Below are 19695 nucleotides of genomic sequence, written 5' to 3' on the forward strand. Positions count from 1 at the left end.
TGACTTTCCTCTCCAGACTCCAAAGTGCGGAAGTACTGGAAGACATGGCAGGTTTGACAAAGGGGGCAAAGCCCCAAAATGTTTCACTTCCGCATTAAAAAATTGCAAGAGTTCGTCCTGCAGCTACAAGCGTTGGTGCCGGTGAGCTTCTTGTGCGTATGTATTGGGAGGTTGTTGTATCCTCCATCACTGAGCACCAACCCTACCAAGTACTATATAATAAAGGGATGAGAGTGCCCCTCTGGTATTGCCTTTAGTAAGGACTGCATTGGTGATCCACTCGTCTCCTGATGAGATTCCATAGGCCTCTGTTATGATCCAACTGTTGGTCCGGACTGAACTATTGGATCAGCTCAATTTGGCCCAGCATGTAGGCGGGTTAAGCCACCAAACGAGCAGATCTTTATGTTTTATAGTTTTATGCAGTGTCGGACTGAGGTGTCCAGGGCCTGTGGGGTATGCCACTTCAGGGGTCCCCCAGTCACAAACTCCTCCATATGTTACCCAGATGCCGCCCAGGGCTGGATTTACATAACGGGCGCCCCTAGACCCGCTGCCGTTCGTCACCTCTGTCCCCTCCCTTTAAGTCGCGCAAATTTTCATCATCAGGACTGGAGCAATGGGGGTTGTTGCACAGAAAATTAAAAAACTGATCATATCTCCTGTACATCCCCAGTGTCTCTGAACTAATGTGAGTCTGGTTGGGCTTCATGCTGCCCCCTAAAATCCTGCTGCCCTTGGTCCGGCCTTTGGTGGCCTCTCCATAAATCTGGGCCTGATGCCGCCACTACCCTGGTGTAAACCACACGGCTATTAACATTAAAGGGGAACTATTGCAAAAATGAAAATGTAATATAAGCTTCATCATACTGAAAAAAGACATTTTCTCAATATAATCAACGAAATATTCTGCACCATTTCTGAAATAATCAAGTTTATCTTCACTATTCCTCTCTCAGCATCTGTTTCTCTTCATTCTGTCTTCATGCAGCAGTTGGGTGTCAGATATTCACTGACAGTTACATCCAATATATCTTATAGGGGGGCTCCTTTTGCCTAGAACATGTATTAGAGCTCACTCTATTAAACTCACCAGACATCATGTCTCTCTACATGCAGAATTTGTGCAAAAGGCAGTTATTTTGTTACATTTTGTTTGAACCTTAGAAACCTTAATAATGAGATTTTTCAAGGCCCCCTTAGTTGCCTCGCTGTTGTAGCAAAAAGTCTAGGTTGCGATTCAAGGAGAGTCGGTGTGATCTTTAGCTGTGCCCCTTAACGAATGTGGTAAAACCTGTCGACGGTTGAAAATAGAATTCGAGGCATACTAGAACCTGACGCTTTTGTTAGCTCTCCACGTTACACGGAACGTATGTGAAGCTGGGTTACATTTTTCCTTACAAGTGTCGGCTCGGGTTTCCATAGCCATCTGGCCACATAGCGGTTCATTTATGATTTGCTGAAAAACATGTCATATATTTCAGATGAACGATATGTTGGTAGCATTAAAAAAAAAATTGATAAAGAGGCAACTCAGTGAGAAAAATCTTGACGTGACGTCCGTTAAAGAAAAAATAAGAAAAAATAAATCGGCTTACGCGTTTGCTGGCGGGTTGGTAGCCGCACTCGAAATGCAACATCATCGCAACATTTTAATAATTGATTGTCCTCGTTGCCTCATCATTGAAATGAATCTCCACTTGATTAAATATCTATTTCTAGTGATGGGCGAATTTGCGCCGTTTCGTCGGAAAATTAGCGAATTTCCCGCAAAATTCCCAAAATGGCGAAAAATCCCCGAAATGACGCCGGCACCCGATTTTTTGACACCGGCGAATTTTTGCCAGCAAATGTTCGCGCCCATTTCACGAATTTATTCGCCGGCGGCAAATCGCACAAATTCGGCGCGAATTGGCACCTGGCGAATAAATTTGCCCATCACTATCTATTTCTATTATTTCCTTAATGAGCAAAGACCCAGCAATAAATATTACATACAGTCATTGCATAAAGGATCTTGAGATCCAATTGCACTGCCATTAAATGCATTATATATATATATATATATATATATATATATATATATATATATATATATATATATATATATATATATATATATAACCATAATGCTTGCTTTAGCCACTTTACGGAGGCTGCAAGTTGCTAAGGTTAACTGCTACATTCTCCAAGAAGGTTGTATCTTTTTTTAAAGGGATACTGTCATGGGAAAAAAAATGTTTTCAAAATGAATCAGTTAATAGTGCTGCTCCAGCAGAATTCTGCACTGAAATCCATTTCTCAAAAGAGCAAACAGATTTTTTTATATTCAATTTTGAAATCTGACATGGGGCTAGACATATTGTTAATTTCCCAGCTGCCCCCAGTCATGTGATCTTGTGTTAGGAGCTGCTATCTGGTTACCTTCCCATTGTTCTTTTGTTTGGCTGCTGGGGGGGAGGGCTGATATCAGTCCAACTTGCAGTACAGCAGTAAAGAGTGATTGAAGTTTATCAGAGCACAAGTCACATGACTGGGGCAGCTGGGAAACTGACAATATGTCTAGCCCCATGTCAGATTTCAAAATTGAATATAAAAAAAATCTGTTTGCTCTTTTGAGAAATGGATTTCAGTGCAGAATTCTGCTGGAGCAGCACTATTAACTGATGTGTTTTGAATTTTTTTTTTTTTTCCCATGACAGTATCCCTTTAAGGAAACATCTGTTATCCAGAAAACCCCAGGTCCCAAGCATTCTGGATAAGATACTGTAGTATAAAACAATGAATAACATAAACTTGACAGTTTTTTTAACATATTTATTCTAGTACTTTAATAATGTTATATCTCTATTCAGTAATTTATGTTTTGCCCAATAAATAAATAAATACTGGGAAATCATTCACTGCGCTTATGCTTTCCTGGAGACGTATCGGATTCAGGGCAAACGCTCAGATTCGGGGAGATTAGCTGCCCGGCGACAAATCTCCTCTTCTTCGGGGCGACTAATCCCCCCGAACTGCCTTCCACCGGCTAAAATCTAAATTGCAATCTGAGCGCTTCGTTTTCCGAAGTCGCATGAAGTTTCCTTGTGAGGCAACTTCGGGCGACTTTGTAAAATGAAGCGCTCCGAGTACCATCCCGCTGGCGACTTACATTCTAGCCGGCAAGAGACAGTTTGGGGAGATTAATCACCCCGAAGAAGAGGAGATTTGTCGCCGGGCAGCTCCCCGAATCTGAGCCTTAAGCAATAATAGAATTGAATAGACTTGACTATATTTATGTTTCCCCAGTAATTATTGCTGTGAAAAGCCCTGGAGGTTTATATGTAATAGTAATACAGGCTAAAAAATTAGGAGCCATCGGTGAAATTCGAGGAACCCACATTAAAAGGCTCCTGGGAATTGTGTGGCCTACAAACAATCTATTTTAACGTTGACTCGGAGCTCATTACTGAAGGCATGGATCACATTCTGCGCTACTTATAAAAGGCGTAAGCAGGAATATTCCTTTAATTGCAGCAATGTGATATAATAGCGAAAGAGCAGGTAACAAATAATAACAGCGTTACAGGCTTTTCCCTCGTATTCTACGTCTACAGAGTTAAAAGGAAACTTATGTTTCACAAAAGTGATTATTCATAAAGTTTGGGCAAATGATCATTTAATTACCAAACACGTTGCCAAGTCTAAATACAGAAACGTTTCCAGAAAAAAACATCGGCAAACGGCCAAATTCCTAAAGGGGCGAGCGGGGAAAATGATGGCAAAGTGAATGCGCAACTAGACTTCCCGTTTTAAAAAAATGGCAATAATTTAAAATTAATCGACTTATGCGTTAACAGGAGAAATCAAGGAAATCACGGTCAATTTCAGTCATTTTTGTTCCACGGTCCAAGATGGTTTCAGACAAGATTTAATATTGTTTTAACCTGATTTTATTATTGTCAAAAAAAATGCCGTATAGTAGCCTTGAACTCAAAATGAAATTTGGATTAAGAGAGTTTTTACCTTTATGATGTAGACTGTGATATCCTGGGAAATTTTGCAATTGGGTTTCATGTTTTAATTATTTGTGGTATTTGAGTTATTTAGCTTTTTTTTCCAGCAGTTCTCCAGTTTGCCGTTTGAGCAGTCTGGTTGCTAGGGTCCACATTACCCTAGAAACCATGCTTTGATTTCAATATGAGACTGGAATTTAAATACGAGAGGACCTGAAAAGAAAGATGAGTCATAAAAAGCCTCATAGAGCAATTGTTTTCTAGATGGGGGGGGGGGGGGTCAGTGACCCCTATTTGAAAGCTGGAAAGATTCAAAAGTAAAAGGCAAATCGTTTAATGACTATATAAAAAAAAAATAATGAAGACCAACTGAAAAGTTGCCATTCTGTAACATTCTAAAAGTTAACCTAAAGGTGAACCAACCCCTTTTGACCTTACCAAAGTCACCTTTTTCCCTATGTCTCGGCCACTAAAACGTATTTAGTCGAATAATTTGCTCCATCGTCAAACATTTGCTTTCATCAGTCTAACGCTCTTGTAGTTAAAGGAGAAGGAAAGGCTAAAATTAAGCTTTATCAGAAAGGTCTATATAAATACACCAGTAACCCCTCAAAGTAATGCTGCTCTGAGTCCTCTGTCAAACAGCACATTTCTTTCCTTCTATTGTGTACTCATGGGCTTCTGTATCAGACTAACTGTTTTCAGCTTAAAGGAAAACTATACCCCCAAACAATGTAGGTCTCTATAAAAAGATATTGCATAAAACAGCTCATATGTAAAATCCTGCTTCATGTAAATAAACCATTTTCATAATAATATACTTTTTTAGTAGTATATGCCATTGGGTAATCATTTTTAATTTATTTTAAAAAATAAGGTAAGCCCCCTGGGATCGTAGGATTCACTGTACTCACAAACAAACCAACAAACCATACATGTTAGGTCACATGAGCCAATTAACAGACAGAGTTGTGTCTTTTGCTTCCTCACTTCTTCCTGTTACAGTTAGAGCTGCAGTATTTCTGGTCAGGTGATCTCTTCCTGTTACAGTTAGAGCTGCAGTATTTCTGGTCAGGTGATCTCTTCCTGTTACAGTTAGAGCTGCAGTATTTCTGGTCAGGTGATCTCTTCCTGTTACAGTTAGAGCTGCAGTATTTCTGGTCAGGTGATCTCTTCCTGTTACAGTTAGAGCTGCAGTATTTCTGGTCAGGTGATCTCTTCCTGTTACAGTTAGAGCTGCAGTATTTCTGGTCAGGTGATCTCTTCCTGTTACAGTTAGAGCTGCAGTATTTCTGGTCATGTGATCTCTTCCTGTTACAGTTAGAGCTGCAGTATTTCTGGTCAGGTGATCTCTTCCTGTTACAGTTAGAGCTGCAGTATTTCTGGTCAGGTGATCTCTTCCTGTTACAGTTAGAGCTGCAGTATTTCTGGTCAGGTGATCTCTTCTTGTTACAGTTAGAGCTGCAGTATTTCTGGTTTAGGTGATCTCTTCCTGTTACAGATAGAGCTGCAGTATTTCTGGTCAGGTGATCTCTGAGGCAGCACACAGACCATCACGAAATGGTGGCTCAAGGCAAGAGATGTAAAAGGGCAATATTTACTTTAATATATATTCCAGTTTGGTAAGATTCTTTAAAATGCCACTTAATATGATATGAACTATCTGTTGCTTAAGTGTTCATTTTGGGGATATAGTTTTCCTTTAAACCTCCGGGCCTAGGGCTTGAGCATGCTCAGTTTGCTCCTCTCCCCCTCCCTGCTGTAATCTGAGCCCAGAGCTATGAGTGAGCAGGGAGAGACTCAGGCAGGAAGTGATGTAACAACAAGCTAATATGGCAGCCGCTATCCTAAACAAACAGAGAGTTTCTAGAGCTTTTTACTCATGTATGGTAAAGCATTCTGCAGAATAAATATAGTGTTATAGCTTGTACTATTGTGGCTAATCTATTGGCAATAAACTGATTCGATATCTTTCCTTCTACTTTAACTGGTGATCACTTCATACTTCATAATCCCCCTTAGCCCAAAGCTGTTGAATATTCAGTGTACTCTTATGGTCTGAGGCTGGATTATATCACAATTATGATGTCATACAGGGAAGTCTCGTGAGACCATGGGCAAACTTGGGGCCATAAAAGTGCATTTTAGGGCCACATCTGGTTCACAGACGGCCCTGCCTTTCCGAAATGCATTGTGTAAATATCCTGAGCATGTTCACCTGTAATAATTCTATATATGAGCAATTATTTAATTTTAAGCATTATATTATACTATTTTACTTGCAAAAAATCTATCCTTTTTATGTGCCGTTCTAGTCATGTTGTGACTTTTCCTGAAAGAAATATACCATAAAGTTTATTTACTGGACTGTAAAATATGCACAGAGAGACGGAGCCTGGGCTATAACTCCCTTATCACTTGCACAGAGAATGTTGAGCCTCAAAAGAATTAATTAAAAGACGGTCAAATGCACAAACCATTACTCCCCCCTTTTTTCTCCATACAAATAAATTACATTCATTCCATGTTTTTTCCTTATTTTCTCTGTGATTCAGCAACGTGAAATAATGAATAAATCCCAGGACGGAATCCATGCTCAGCTCATCCATCCCTGTGCTGTGGGTGCTTGGGGCATATGGGGAGATGAAGTGAGTCATCGGGGGTCAGCTGACCCCTCGGATTTGGTGCCAGATTAGCGCTGAGCAACTCGTTCAGCCCTTCAGGGTGACAGATTTACTGTTACTTGTGCGCACTGATTAAATCAATGGGAAGAAAACTGCGAAAATTGCACAGCGTGCTCATAGGAATGTATTTTGCCTTTAGTCTCTAGCTATAAAAACCCGGTCACTTTCTCATATAAATTTTCTAATAAATGAAACATAACGGCTGTGTGCATAAAAGCATGTGTATAAATAGGCTCTGTTTGTCTGCCTGGGCACATACTATAGACTGTCCATGAATATTCCATTAGAAAACCTGCTGTTATACATTGGGTTTTATACTATAATACATATCACTTGTAGTCTTTGGGAGTTTCTAGCAGGAGTAATTGTCCTGGGCTCTCCACATAGTGGCACCAACAGTGCGAGCAGCAGTTACTAAAGGAACATTCAATAATGCACCACAAATTTATATTTTGACTGAGCAGCAGCAAGAAAGGTGTTGGGACTGTGGGATAGCAGGTATAGTAGGGAGAGATGGTGCCTATAGTAACAGTGGGATAATAGTCTCTGGGAAGGGAGTGTGACTGTGGGATAGCAGGTATAGTAGGGAGAGATGGTGCCTATAGTAACAGTGGATAATAGCCTCTGGGAAGGGAGTGTGACTGTGGGATATCAGGTATAGTAGGGAGAGATGGTGTCTATAGTAACAGTGGGGATAATAGTCTCTGGGAAGGGAGTGTGACTGTGGGATAGCAGGTATAGTAGGGAGAGATGATGCCTATAGTAACATTGGATAATAGTCTCTGGGAAGGGAGTGTGACTGTGGGATAGCAGGTATAGTAGGGAGAGATGGTGCCTATAGTAACAGTGGGATAATAGTCTCTGGGAAGGGAGTGTGACTGTGGGATAGCAGGTATAGTAGGGAGAGATGTGTCTATAGTAACAGTGGGATAATAGTCTCTGGGAAGGGAGTGTGACTGTGGGATAGCAGGTATAGTAGGGAGAGATGGTGTCTATAGTAACAGTGGATAATAGTCTCTGGGAAGGGAGTGTGACTGTGGGATAGCAGGTATAGTAGGGAGAGATGGTGCCTATAGTAACAGTGGATAATAGTCTCTGGGAAGGGAGTGTGACTGTGGGATATCAGGTATAGTAGGGAGAGATGGTGCCTATAGTAACGGTGGATAATAGTCTCTGGGAAGGGAGTGTGACTGTGGGATAGCAGGTATAGTAGGGAGAGATGGTGCCTATAGTAACGGTGGATAATAGTCTCTGGGAAGGGAGTGTGACTGTGGGATAGCAGGTATAGTAGGGAGAGATGGTGCCTATAGTAACAGTGGGATAATAGTCTCTGGGAAGGGAGTGTGACTGTGGGATAGCAGGTATAGTAGGGAGAGATGGTGCCTATAGTAACGGTGGGATAATAGTCTCTGGGAAGGGAGTGTGACTGTGGGATAGCAGGTATAGTAGGGAGAGATGGTGCCTATAGTAACGGTGGGATAATAGTCTCTGGGAAGGGAGTGTGACTGTGGGATAGCAGGTATAGTAGGGAGAGATGGTGTCTATAGTAACAGTGGGATAATAGTCTCAGGGAAGGGAGTGTGACTGTGGGATAGCAGGTATAGTAGGGAGAGATGGTGTCTATAGTAACAGTGGATAATAGTCTCTGGGAAGGGAGTGTGACTGTGGGATAGCAGGTATAGTAGGGAGAGATGGTGTCTATAGTAACAGTGGGATAATAGTCTCAGGGAAGGGAGTGTGACTGTGGGATAGCAGGTATAGTAGGGAGAGATGGTGTCTATAGTAACAGTGGATAATAGTCTCTGGGAAGGGAGTGTGACTGTGGGATAGCAGGTATAGTAGGGAGAGATGTGTCTATAGTAACAGTGGATAATAGTCTCTGGGAAGGGAGTGTGACTGTGGGATATCAGGTATAGTAGGGAGAGATGGTGTCTATAGTAACAGTGGATAATAGTCTCTGGGAAGGGAGTGTGACTGGGATAGCAGGTATAGTAGGGAGAGATGGTGCCTATAGTAACAGTGGATAATAGTCTCTGGGAAGGGAGTGTGACTGTGGGATAGCAGGTATAGTAGGGAGAGATGGTGTCTATAGTAACAGTGGATAATAGTCTCTGGGAAGGGAGTGTGACTGTGGGATAGCAGGTATAGTAGGGAGAGATGGTGCCTATAGTAACAGTGGATAATAGTCTCTGGGAAGGGAGTGTGACTGTGGGATAGCAGGTATAGTAGGGAGAGATGGTGTCTATAGTAACAGTGGATAATAGTCTCTGGGAAGGGAGTGTGACTGTGGCATAGCAGGTATAGTAGGGAGAGATGGTGCCTATAGTAACAGTGGATAATAGTCTCTGGGAAGGGAGTGTGACTGTGGGATAGCAGGTATAGTAGGGAGAGATGGTGTCTATAGTAACAGTGGATAATAGTCTCTGGGAAGGGAGTGTGACTGTGGGATAGCAGGTATAGTAGGGAGAGATGGTGCCTATAGTAACAGTGGATAATAGTCTCTGGGAAGGGACTGGAAGAGCAGGTATAACAGGGGGAAATCTTGCTTGTGGCAGTGGGAGTAACAGATGCTGTGAGATACAACAGGCCTTTAGTTTAGTACTAGCCTAGGGCACTTCACTTCTCCTCCCTACCCACTGAGAGTGAAAAGCTCTTGTAAGGTGCTGGTAACTGTAGTTTAACAACCACTTAAGCACGTTGGGCTATTTATAGTTGTTTTGGCCTGAGGTGACCACTAAAGATGGTCCTGTAGTAGATTATGTGGTAGAAATAAAGAGACAATTATACAGCCTCAGTAAATCAGTAATAAAGTAATTCACCCATCACTGTTCGTGTCATATAGATCTTATTTTTTTTTTCCTAATCTGCCCTTTTGATTGGATAAGTGATGGTTCTAAAATGTTCTGGTCTCCCCTATAATGGCTCAGCATTAAAGGGGAAGTAAACACAAATACAAAATTATAATTCGCTATCCAATATTCATTTTTCAATGATTTTATTGTTATCTGTCAGTGTAATTGCTACTGAAGTCAATATGTTTATGCCCCTTTGCTATTCTCTGCACTGCTGGTCCTGACTACATGTGCCATTAACACATCGTAACAATTTAACTTTTTAAGCCAAGACAATGCCTTGCATGCAGAACATGCAGAGCATTGTGGGAAATGGAACCTTGTGCAAATGGAAGCTGACTGCTGAATTCTTTCAGGGGTACATGTAGTCAGGACGAGCAGTGGTAATTGCTTTTACCAATAATAATAAATCATGAAAAAGCTTAGGGGTAAATTTATCAAAAAGTGAAGTTAATAGTGAAGTTCCGCCTCTAGAGTGAAATTCCGCCACTCTCCATTCATTTCTATGGGATTTTTAAGGCGTATTTATCAAAGGGTGAACTTTCACTTTCACCCATTGATAAATACGCCTTTCAAAATCCCATAGAAATGAATGGAGAGTGGCGGAATTTCACTCTAGTGGCGGAACATCACTATTAACTATACTTTTTGATAAATATACCCCATAGAGTTAATTTTGCGGTTATTATGCAAAAAGTTATAGTTGGGTTTACTGCCCCTTTGTAGGGATTCTGTCATAATTTTTATGATGTAGTTTTTATGTCTAAATGACACTGTTTACACTGCAAATAATTCACTGTACAATATAAAATGTCATTCCTGAAGCAGCAAGTGTATGTAGTTGTAATATTGGTGTGTAGGTGCATCTCAGCTCATTTTGCCTGGTCATGTGATTTCAGAAAGAGCCAGCACTTTAGGATGGAACTGCTTTCTGGCAGCCTGTTGTTTCTCCTACTCAATGTAACTGAATGTGTCTCAGTGGGACCTGGATTTTACTATTGAGTGCTGATCTTAGATCTACCAGGCAGCTGTTATCTTGTGTTAGGGAGCTGCTATCTGGTTACCTTCCCATTGTTCTGTTGTTTGGCTGCTGGGGGGGGTGATATCACTCCAACTTGCAGTACAGCAGTAAAGAGTGACTGAAGTTTATCAGAGCACAAGTCACATGACTGGGGGCAGCTGGGAAACCGACAATATGTCTAGCCCCATGTCAGATTTAAAAAGTAAATATAAAAAAATCTGTTTGCTCTTTTGAGAAACTGATTTCAGTGCAGAATTCTACTGGAGCAGCACTATTAACTGAAAAAAACATGTTTTTTCATGACCGTATCCCTTTAAAGCAGTGATCCCCAACCAGTAACATGTTGCTCTTCGACCTCCCAGTGGCCTCAAAGCAAGGGCTTATATTTTTAATTCCAGGCTTGGAGGCAAGTTTTAGTTGGATAAAAACCAAGTATACTGTCAAACAGAGCCTCTCGTAGGCTACAATACAATGGGCGACCAATAGGCAGTCATAGCCCATATTTGTCATTGCCTGGAACTTTTTGCTTATTTGTGTTGTTCTCCAACTTATTTCTACATTCGATTGTGGCTCTCGGGGTAAAAAAAGTTTGGGGACCCCTGCTCTAATATATGGCCGTGATTTGTTCAATTCGTAGCTGTGATCACTTGTCTTTTAATGGAGGATAGTGCGGCACTGGTTGGTTTGATTCGAGCGGCACTATAAACCCTTGTTTGTTGATTTAGGGATTATTGGAAGAATAGATGATGTTTCGAATGTGTCAGTTCTTGTGTTTCTTGCCCCTTTCTCCCCTTTGTTGACACGTTTGCCATTGGCTGGTCTGAGCCCCGGTGTTTACCTTGACTAACACCATCCTTATATTAGATCTAAAAAGAAGAAACACTTAATAGATATTACAAACACGAGGAAACGTGCGCCATATTATGTTGTATTAAGAGACACAACACTTGATTTATAACTTACGTCAAGTCCCATAAGGCTCCCGGAATGTTTATCCAACTACTGAAAACCACAGGGGGGAAGGGATGGTGTCAGTTCAGCAAAAAAAAACTTCAGAATTTTTTTGTATAAACAAAACCCAACATGTACGGGGCCGATTCACTAACTTCAAGTGAAGGATTCGAAGTAAAAAAACTTCGAATTTCGACGTTTTTTTTGGGCTACTTCGACCTTCGACTACGACTTCGAATCGAAGGATTCGAAGTAAAAATCGTTCAACTATTCGACCATTCGATAGTCGAAGTACTGTCTCTTTAAAAAAAAACTTCGACCCCCTAGTTTGCCATCTAAAAGCTACCGAAGTCAATGTTAGCCTATGGGGAAGGTCCCCATAGGCTTGGCTAACTTTTTTTGATCGTAGGATATTCCTTCGAATCGTTCGATTCGAAGGATTTAATCGTTCGATCGAAGGAATAATCCTTTGATCGTTCGATCGTACTATCTGCGCTAAATCCTTCGACTTCGATATTCGAAGTCGAAGGATTTTAGTTCCTAGACGAATATCGAGGGTTAATTAACCCTCGAGATTCGACCCATAGTGAATCGGCCCCGTAATGTGTATCGTGCTCCATAACTGGAAATATTTTTGTACAAACAATGCAATTTTCCAACTTTATTAGCATGTAATAACCCCTACAATGGCCCTCTTCATCCTCGGCATACAGAGCAACTTCAAGCTGCTATAAAAATACTTATCCTATTATCCAAATGCGTTCGCTTGGCTAAAATGGCACTTTATCATATCCTCACGGCCACGCTTTAATGACGCCTTAAGCTCAGCTATGAAAGGAAAGCTTTAAAAATGGGGCCTCTTTCACGCTGCGGGAGAACACGGATTTCTAACTTCCTGATAGGCTCATTAATCTTTACTGAAATATTTACTCAACTTAATATGTTATTCAAAGGCTCTTATTTTGTGGCTGATATGCCTGTATCATAATATATGGCTGCAAACCAGTATAATAGTATATACCTGTATACAAGTAGGAGACCTGTTATCAAGAATGCTCAAGACCTGGGGCTTTCCAGATAATTATCATTAAATTGGATCTCCATAACTTAAGTTATTAAACTATCAATTAAACCTTTATTTAACCCAATAGGATTGATTTGCTTCCAATAAGAAATTAATAATATCTTCGTTGGGAATAAGTACAAGCTACTGTTTCATTACTACAAGGAAAAAGGACAACATTTATTTTATAATTTGATTATAACGGAGTCTATAGGGGTAAATTTATCAATGAGTGAAGTTTCGCAGCTCACAATTCATTTCAATGGGATTTTGAAAGGCATATTTATCAATGGGTGAAAGTGAAAGTTCACCCTTTGAAAAATACGCCTTTAAAAATCCCATAGAAATGAATGGAAAGTGGCGAAATTTCACTCTAGTGGCGGAACTTCACTATTAACTTCACTCTTTGATAAATATACCCCTATGGGAGATGGCCTTTCTGTAATTTGGAGTTTTCTGGATAACGTGTTGGTTATATATGTCTGTATAATACTATAATATTCCTGGAGGCTTCTATATATATATATATATATATATATATATATATATATATATATATATATATATATATATATTTATAATACACAAAAGCCATGAATATCCTGTAAATTATATCCTTATAAACGGTGAGTTCTGATGTCATCAGTTATAAACGGTGAGTTGTGATGTCATTTCTGTCACATGACTCACTAAACTTGTGTATTATAATAAATAAAGTACCCCCAGTTGCAAAATATGAGGATATTAGAAGTTACCTCGGAGTTCCATGACCTGTATAAAAACACTCATGAAACTCCTCGGTAACTTATAATATCCTTATATTTTACAAGAGGGGGTACCGTATATACTCGAGTATAAGCCGAGTTTTTCAGCCCCCAAAATATGCTGAAAAACTCTACCTCGGCTTATACTCGGGTCAAGCGCAAAAACGGTCGCAGGCGCCTGAGAATAGACGCCGGCGCCCAAGAATAGTCGCCGGCATCCAAGAATATTCGCCGGCGTCCAAGAATGGTCGTCGGCATCCAAAAACGAGACGCCGGCACCTCCAATGTGAGCAGAAACCCTCAATTTTTTGATTGAAACTTACCAGAAGCTGCTGCATTTCTCACCCTAGGTTTATACTCGAGTTAATAAGTTTTCCCAGTTTTTGGAGGTAAAATTAGGTACCTCGGCTTATACTCGGGACGGCTTATACTCGAGTATATACGGTACTTTATTCACTATATATATATATTTAGCCATTGGTTGCCGGCACTAACCTCCGCCATTCGATCATTTCGCCGGGTGCTAGCCCAATTCAATATAAAGTCCAAAAATAAAAGGAAGCACTCACGGCATAAAGGTTGTAAAGGACTTCTAACAACCTTTATGCCGTGAGTGCTTCCTTTTATTTTATATATATATATATATATATATATATATATATATATATATATATATATATACACACACATATGTGCAAGGTAGGTGCTCAGCAAATAAGGCTACAGAAAGGAACCGTTTATTATCATTGTGATGTTACTGGCCCTTTAATAATTTCTATTATAGAATCTTCTCTTAGCCGCACTGGGATTCAGCCATGCGTTATTGCCATGTACCTCTCTATTGTGATAATCTTCAGCGGCTGAATAAATGAAATCTGTTATATTCCAACTTCTTCCAAAACCCCGGTACCTTTTGGGAGTTAGAAATCATCGGAGGAATACGACGACAGATTTGATTTGAGTGCAAATACGCAACATACGTGACATTATTCCCTTTATAATAGTTGAGTATCCACAGCATGCATTTGTTTGCACCTTATGGTGTGGGGTTGATGTCCATTAATACATAGTCCTTCTGCCCAAATCTTTGCTCCCAGGACTCCCATTGTACATCGTTTTGGCCGTAATGGAAAAAGGAAGAGGAAACTCCCTTCTTGCTCTCCGTCTATAAACATTCTGCATAATGGTGGGGCTATGGAGTTTATCATCCAGCTCATCTAGAATGGCTTGCGTTTCTTCCCTTTCATGGCTACATTCCATAGGCCACCTCTCGATAATATGTCATCTAAATAACACTACACTTCACGGATTCATATTTTTATTCGGAGCCCTTCAAGTGGCTAATGGGTGGATATAAACAGTTCCGTGGCAGATTTATCAGTAAGTCCTCTAGTGATTCCCTCCGCATTCTGTGGCTTAAGCTAATGATGCCAATCAGACGATGATGACAGAACGTTATGTTCCTGTGTTGCTCTCCTGCCCAGTCATTTCTATTTACAAAAGAGCCCTAAATGAGTGCTAATGAGTCATAATATTTATTCTGGGCTGTGTAATATGGTGTCTGTATCTCATGGCTGAGCAAACTGGACAAAAAAAATAATAGTTCCCGGAAACTAGTCAGGGGATACTGTCATTCAAATAAATAGGTTTCATAGGTGCCAAAAAAATATTGTGTGGGTGCCAAAAAAATAATGTGCGTTGTAATGGAAAAAGAGGACTAGACAATGATAGACAATCTGGGAGTGGCGTGGGCGTTTGTATATTCTGGTAGTGCAGTGACTGTCTCTGTTTCCATCTTGGTTTAGGACTAGGATCCTAGATACTGAATCAACATCAGAACAGTCTCACTCACTAATGCTGCTCTCACATGGGAAGACTTTCCAGATATTTGATCAGCTACCCAAGAACGATTACATTGAACTGGTGATTAATCATTCAATAAGCTTATTGGTCGCCCACAAACGTCTGTCAATGATCCTACAGTTGGGTCCGAAATTACCAAATTGTATGAATTAATGGTGGATGCTTCTCAGTGGTGCAGCAAGAAGTTAGGGTCCTCATCAATGCCCTTAACCCTATGGAAGATGTCTCATTGAAATCTCCTGATCCACAGAGGATCCTTAATAGTTCTGAGGCCCAGCAGCTTGTAGGATTGTTGTTTACACCGTTATTCCCTACCAGTTATAGACTGTAAGCTCTACAGACAATAACCTTGTATCATTTGATGTCAGGAACTTAAAATATGAAGTATTTGCATGCTTATCATTTATTCACATCTCTTGTACCATTCTCAGCACAGCCCTTGTGAGTACAATAAATGCACTGTAAGAATTCTTGAGCCCTGCATAGTTTATTAGCGCTGTATAAATAAAAACATACAAACGAGGCTAGTGATGAGTTCAGCCAACCTTTAGCTCTTGCATTGCACATATTTTAATCACTAGAACATAGAGCATTCAGTAGATAAGCGGAAGAGGTAGGAAATATGATCTAGAACACATAATTCTTTAAATTAATGAAAAGTCAGATCTTTCCTCAGGACCATTTAAGGCTGTATTAAACATTAAGAGATCAGTTCAGAATATAATAGAGCAGTTACAGTATTGCTTTATGGGTTATAGGTGCATAGAGTCTCTGTATGGCTGAACCCCTTTGGTTTGGTTTACTTATAGGAAACTAACTAAATAATGGGCCCAACTATCCCTTTAAGTAGATCACAACTAAAGGGTTTCTTTTGCTCCCTGTTGCACAGGTTCTTCAAGCTTGTGCTTATCATTCATAGATTCCAGTGCCCCTACCACCATAGAACATGTAGAATGTGTGTCTGACATGAGCTTTATGTCCTGTCTCCTGTTCTTTTATTTCATTTATTCTTCTGTACAAGTCCTTTTATCCTGCAACATATATCTATAAATTGACCCAATACATACATGTTGTTCTATTATGCTTTGGATATGAAAAAAGATTTTATATGAGAGAGAGAGAGAGAGAGAGAGAGAGAGAGAGAGAGAGAGAGAGAGAGAGAGAGAGAGAGAGAGAGAGAGAGAGAGAGAGAGAGAGAGAGAATATGGGATATCAGTCAGTGACTGGCTTATTGGTGTTCTATTCCTACATCAGGGTTATCATATCTCCAGTGAAAGAAAACTCCAAACTGTAACTTACTAATACAGTTTTTTTGTAAAGACCTATAGACGGAGAGATAGAGCCATTGCGGTGCATTGTATAATGTACTGTACACAACTTCAGATATTGTGAAGGTAAAAGCAGTTAACTTTGTGTGGATAGCCACAACCATGACACTTCAGCATTCTGCTCTGCGTTTCTGAATAATTTATTATTGTATTTATAAAGCTTTAGCATATTCTGCAGTACATCACACCAGAAGGCTGTATACACCAAACATACAGATTACATACAAATACTGACTGACGCATGCCCTTTTCATTAAAGCTTACAATCTAAATGGAGAAAGAATAATGAGACTGAAGGTGTTAAAGGAATTGTATCATGATTTTTATGATGTAGTTTTTATTTCTAAACTGTTTACACTGCAAATAATTCACTGTACAATATAAAATGTCATTCCTGAAGCAGCAAGTTTATTTAGTTGTAATATTGGTGTGTAGGTGCATCTCAGCTCATTTTGCCTGGTCATGTGATTTCAGAAAGAGCCAGTACTTTAGGATGGAACTGCTTTCTGGCAGCCTGTTGTTTCTCCTACTCAATGTAACTGAATGTGTCTCAGTGGGACCTGGATTTTACTATTGAGTGTTGTTCTTAGATCTACCAGGCAGCTGTTATCTTGTGTTAGGGAGCTGCTATCTGGTTACCTTCCCACTGTTCTGTTGTTAGGCTGCTGGGGGGAAGGGAGGGGGTGATATCACTCCAACTTGCAGTACAGCAGTAAAGAGTGATTGAAGTTTATCAGAGCTCAAGTCACATGACTGGGGGCAGCTGGGAAACTGACAATATGTCTAACTCCATGTCAGATTTCAAAAGTAAATATAAATAAATATATTTTACAGGTGGCTCCTGTTAATTGTGCTTAATATATCTGGCAGTTGTTACACAAATAATATGCACTACTTTTACATACCTTTACCTCCACCACCTTCTGATGCTGGGGGCCCCAGAGCACATTTCTTCTCTTCTTAAAACTTGGCCTTGAGTTGAGAATGTAGAAATTAAACACATGGGCTAAGTGAGTGTAGCAACACCGTTTTTTATAAACGGAGGTGGAATTCGACATTTGCTGCTTGAGCGCTCGTATAATGTGGCAGTAGCTGTGAGAAAAGAGGAGCCGAGCAGCTCAGAGCAAACACAATGAGAATGCAATGAATCGGAATGCCTCGCAGATCGTAGCAGAATCAGAATTTTCCAGCAAGGAAAAGCTTTTCATGGTGAATTAAGGGGCGGAGGAAGAAAAATGGTGATGAAAAAGAAAAAGAAAGAAAAGGTGCAGATCACAAAGACGCTGGACTTCTGAGGATTTAAGAACCTTCGCTAAATCTATGCAGAATACAATACGTGGATAATTGAATTAAACAAAGCTGAATAAATCAGCAGAGCTCATTAAAAGATAGTGAATATACTGTATATGTTGTTGCAGAAAAAGAAAAAAGAACACAGTTGCCCTCGTAGCTCGATGCACTTCTTCAGTTACGTTCCGCGATCTCAATCAGATTAATCAACACATATTTTAGCTCGTTATCTCCAGATCTTCTATTAATTACAAGTCAGATCACCAGTAGTTGGGGGACAACGTAAATAGAACGTGTTTGCCCTGGAGATGTCACTCCTCAGATCTGATGCGAGATCTCAAGAGTCCCAGGGGTTTGTGGAGGCCTCCCACATGTCTTGCTGCTCTTTTCTTCAATTACAGTTAATGCAATCGTTTGCCATTTTCTTCTAATTATACTTTCAAGTGGGATTTGTCGCCCATAGAAAAACATCCTTTTTTTTTTTTACATGTTGAGGCACTAGAGCTTTGTGCCTGGCATTGTATGTCCCGCGGGTGCTGTGTCATTCTTTCAGGAGAGCTCTGAATAAACAAGTCCCTCTTTTGAAAGTGCAGTCGTACAAACCGAAAATGTATGCATTAACTGTTTGCATTCTTAGCATGTGTTCCGGATTACCACCCCCCTTACGGCATACTTCTGGCATGTTACGGAGAACAGATTTGTTATAAAACATTTCCCCTCACAGTCCTCGCATCTCTCTACCAGTCACTGAATCTCCAATACAACTGACAATGTTTAGAATATTCTTGATACCAGAACCTTTCTGGGTATTAATACTGAGATACAGAAGATTAAAAAATAATACCTTTAAAAAACAAAAAAACCCCTATTTATAGAAGTGCTGAAGTAGGGACGTACCACCTGGCACATATTTCAGGCTTGTTCCTAGTGAGTGCGTAAACCCACCATTGTAATTTGATCTTCTTCCCCCCCCCCACCCTTCATAATGATAGAGCTGAAGCCTGAGTTCAAACGTAAAACCAATTACTTAATGTTTTCAAATACTAAATAATTTGTGACAGAGAATAAAGTAGCAGTCTGGTTGAAATTAAAGGTAACGGAGATGGAGAATTATTATTAGGGATGCACTGAATCAACTATTTTGGATTCGGCCGAACCTTCGAATCCTTCGCGAAAGATGCTGGCGAATACCGAGCCGAATCCTAATTTGTATATGCAAATTAGGCATGGGAAGAGGACAACCTTTTTTACTTCTTTGTTTTGTGAAAAAGAGTCACGCGATTTCCCTCAGATTTGGTTCGGCCAGGCAGAAGGATTTGGCTGAATCTGGATCCTGCTGAAAAAGGCCGAATCCTGGCCGCAAGGCTGGGCCGCGTCGAACAGGGGTCCAAGGCAAGCTGGCAGACATGGCGCCGGCTTAGCATGAGCATGCATGCGCAAGGTGCCACTCGTGTACGCAAGAGAGACCATGGTTTTTACTTATTTTTGCGCTTCTGCACATGTGCGAATTGGTGCGAGCGTGTGCATGCACAAATTGCGCAAGCCTGTGTTCGCGCGCATGTGCAGAAGCGCAATAAGAAATGCAAAACCACAGAGAGTCGGGCACAGAGGGAACCGGACTTTGGGGTAGGTGATAGAGTAGGTACTGGCGACCCCCCAGATTTGCGCCCTAGGCACGTGCCTACTCTGCCTACCCTGAATCCTGAATGGACAGACCCGGTTTTGTGGAGAGGCCACCAAGGCCCGGGTCTAGGGTGGCAGGATTTTAGGGGGCGACATGCTGCCCAACCACACCCACATTGGCTCAACAAAAACAGAGGATGCGCAGGAGATACAACTTCCCTTACACCAATCCCCACTGCACTGATCCTGGATTCGGTG

At 40.7% G+C, this 19695-nt stretch overlaps 1 protein-coding gene across 3 annotated transcripts in view; it reads left to right on the forward strand.

Annotated features, from left to right (window-relative positions):
* The window catches only part of meis1.S (Meis homeobox 1 S homeolog), a 172167-nt gene that overhangs the window by 20794 nt on the left and 131678 nt on the right, over window positions 1-19695 (forward strand).

Source organism: Xenopus laevis, chromosome 5S, assembly GCF_017654675.1.
Source record: "Xenopus laevis strain J_2021 chromosome 5S, Xenopus_laevis_v10.1, whole genome shotgun sequence".
Taxonomy (NCBI): domain Eukaryota; kingdom Metazoa; phylum Chordata; class Amphibia; order Anura; family Pipidae; genus Xenopus; species Xenopus laevis.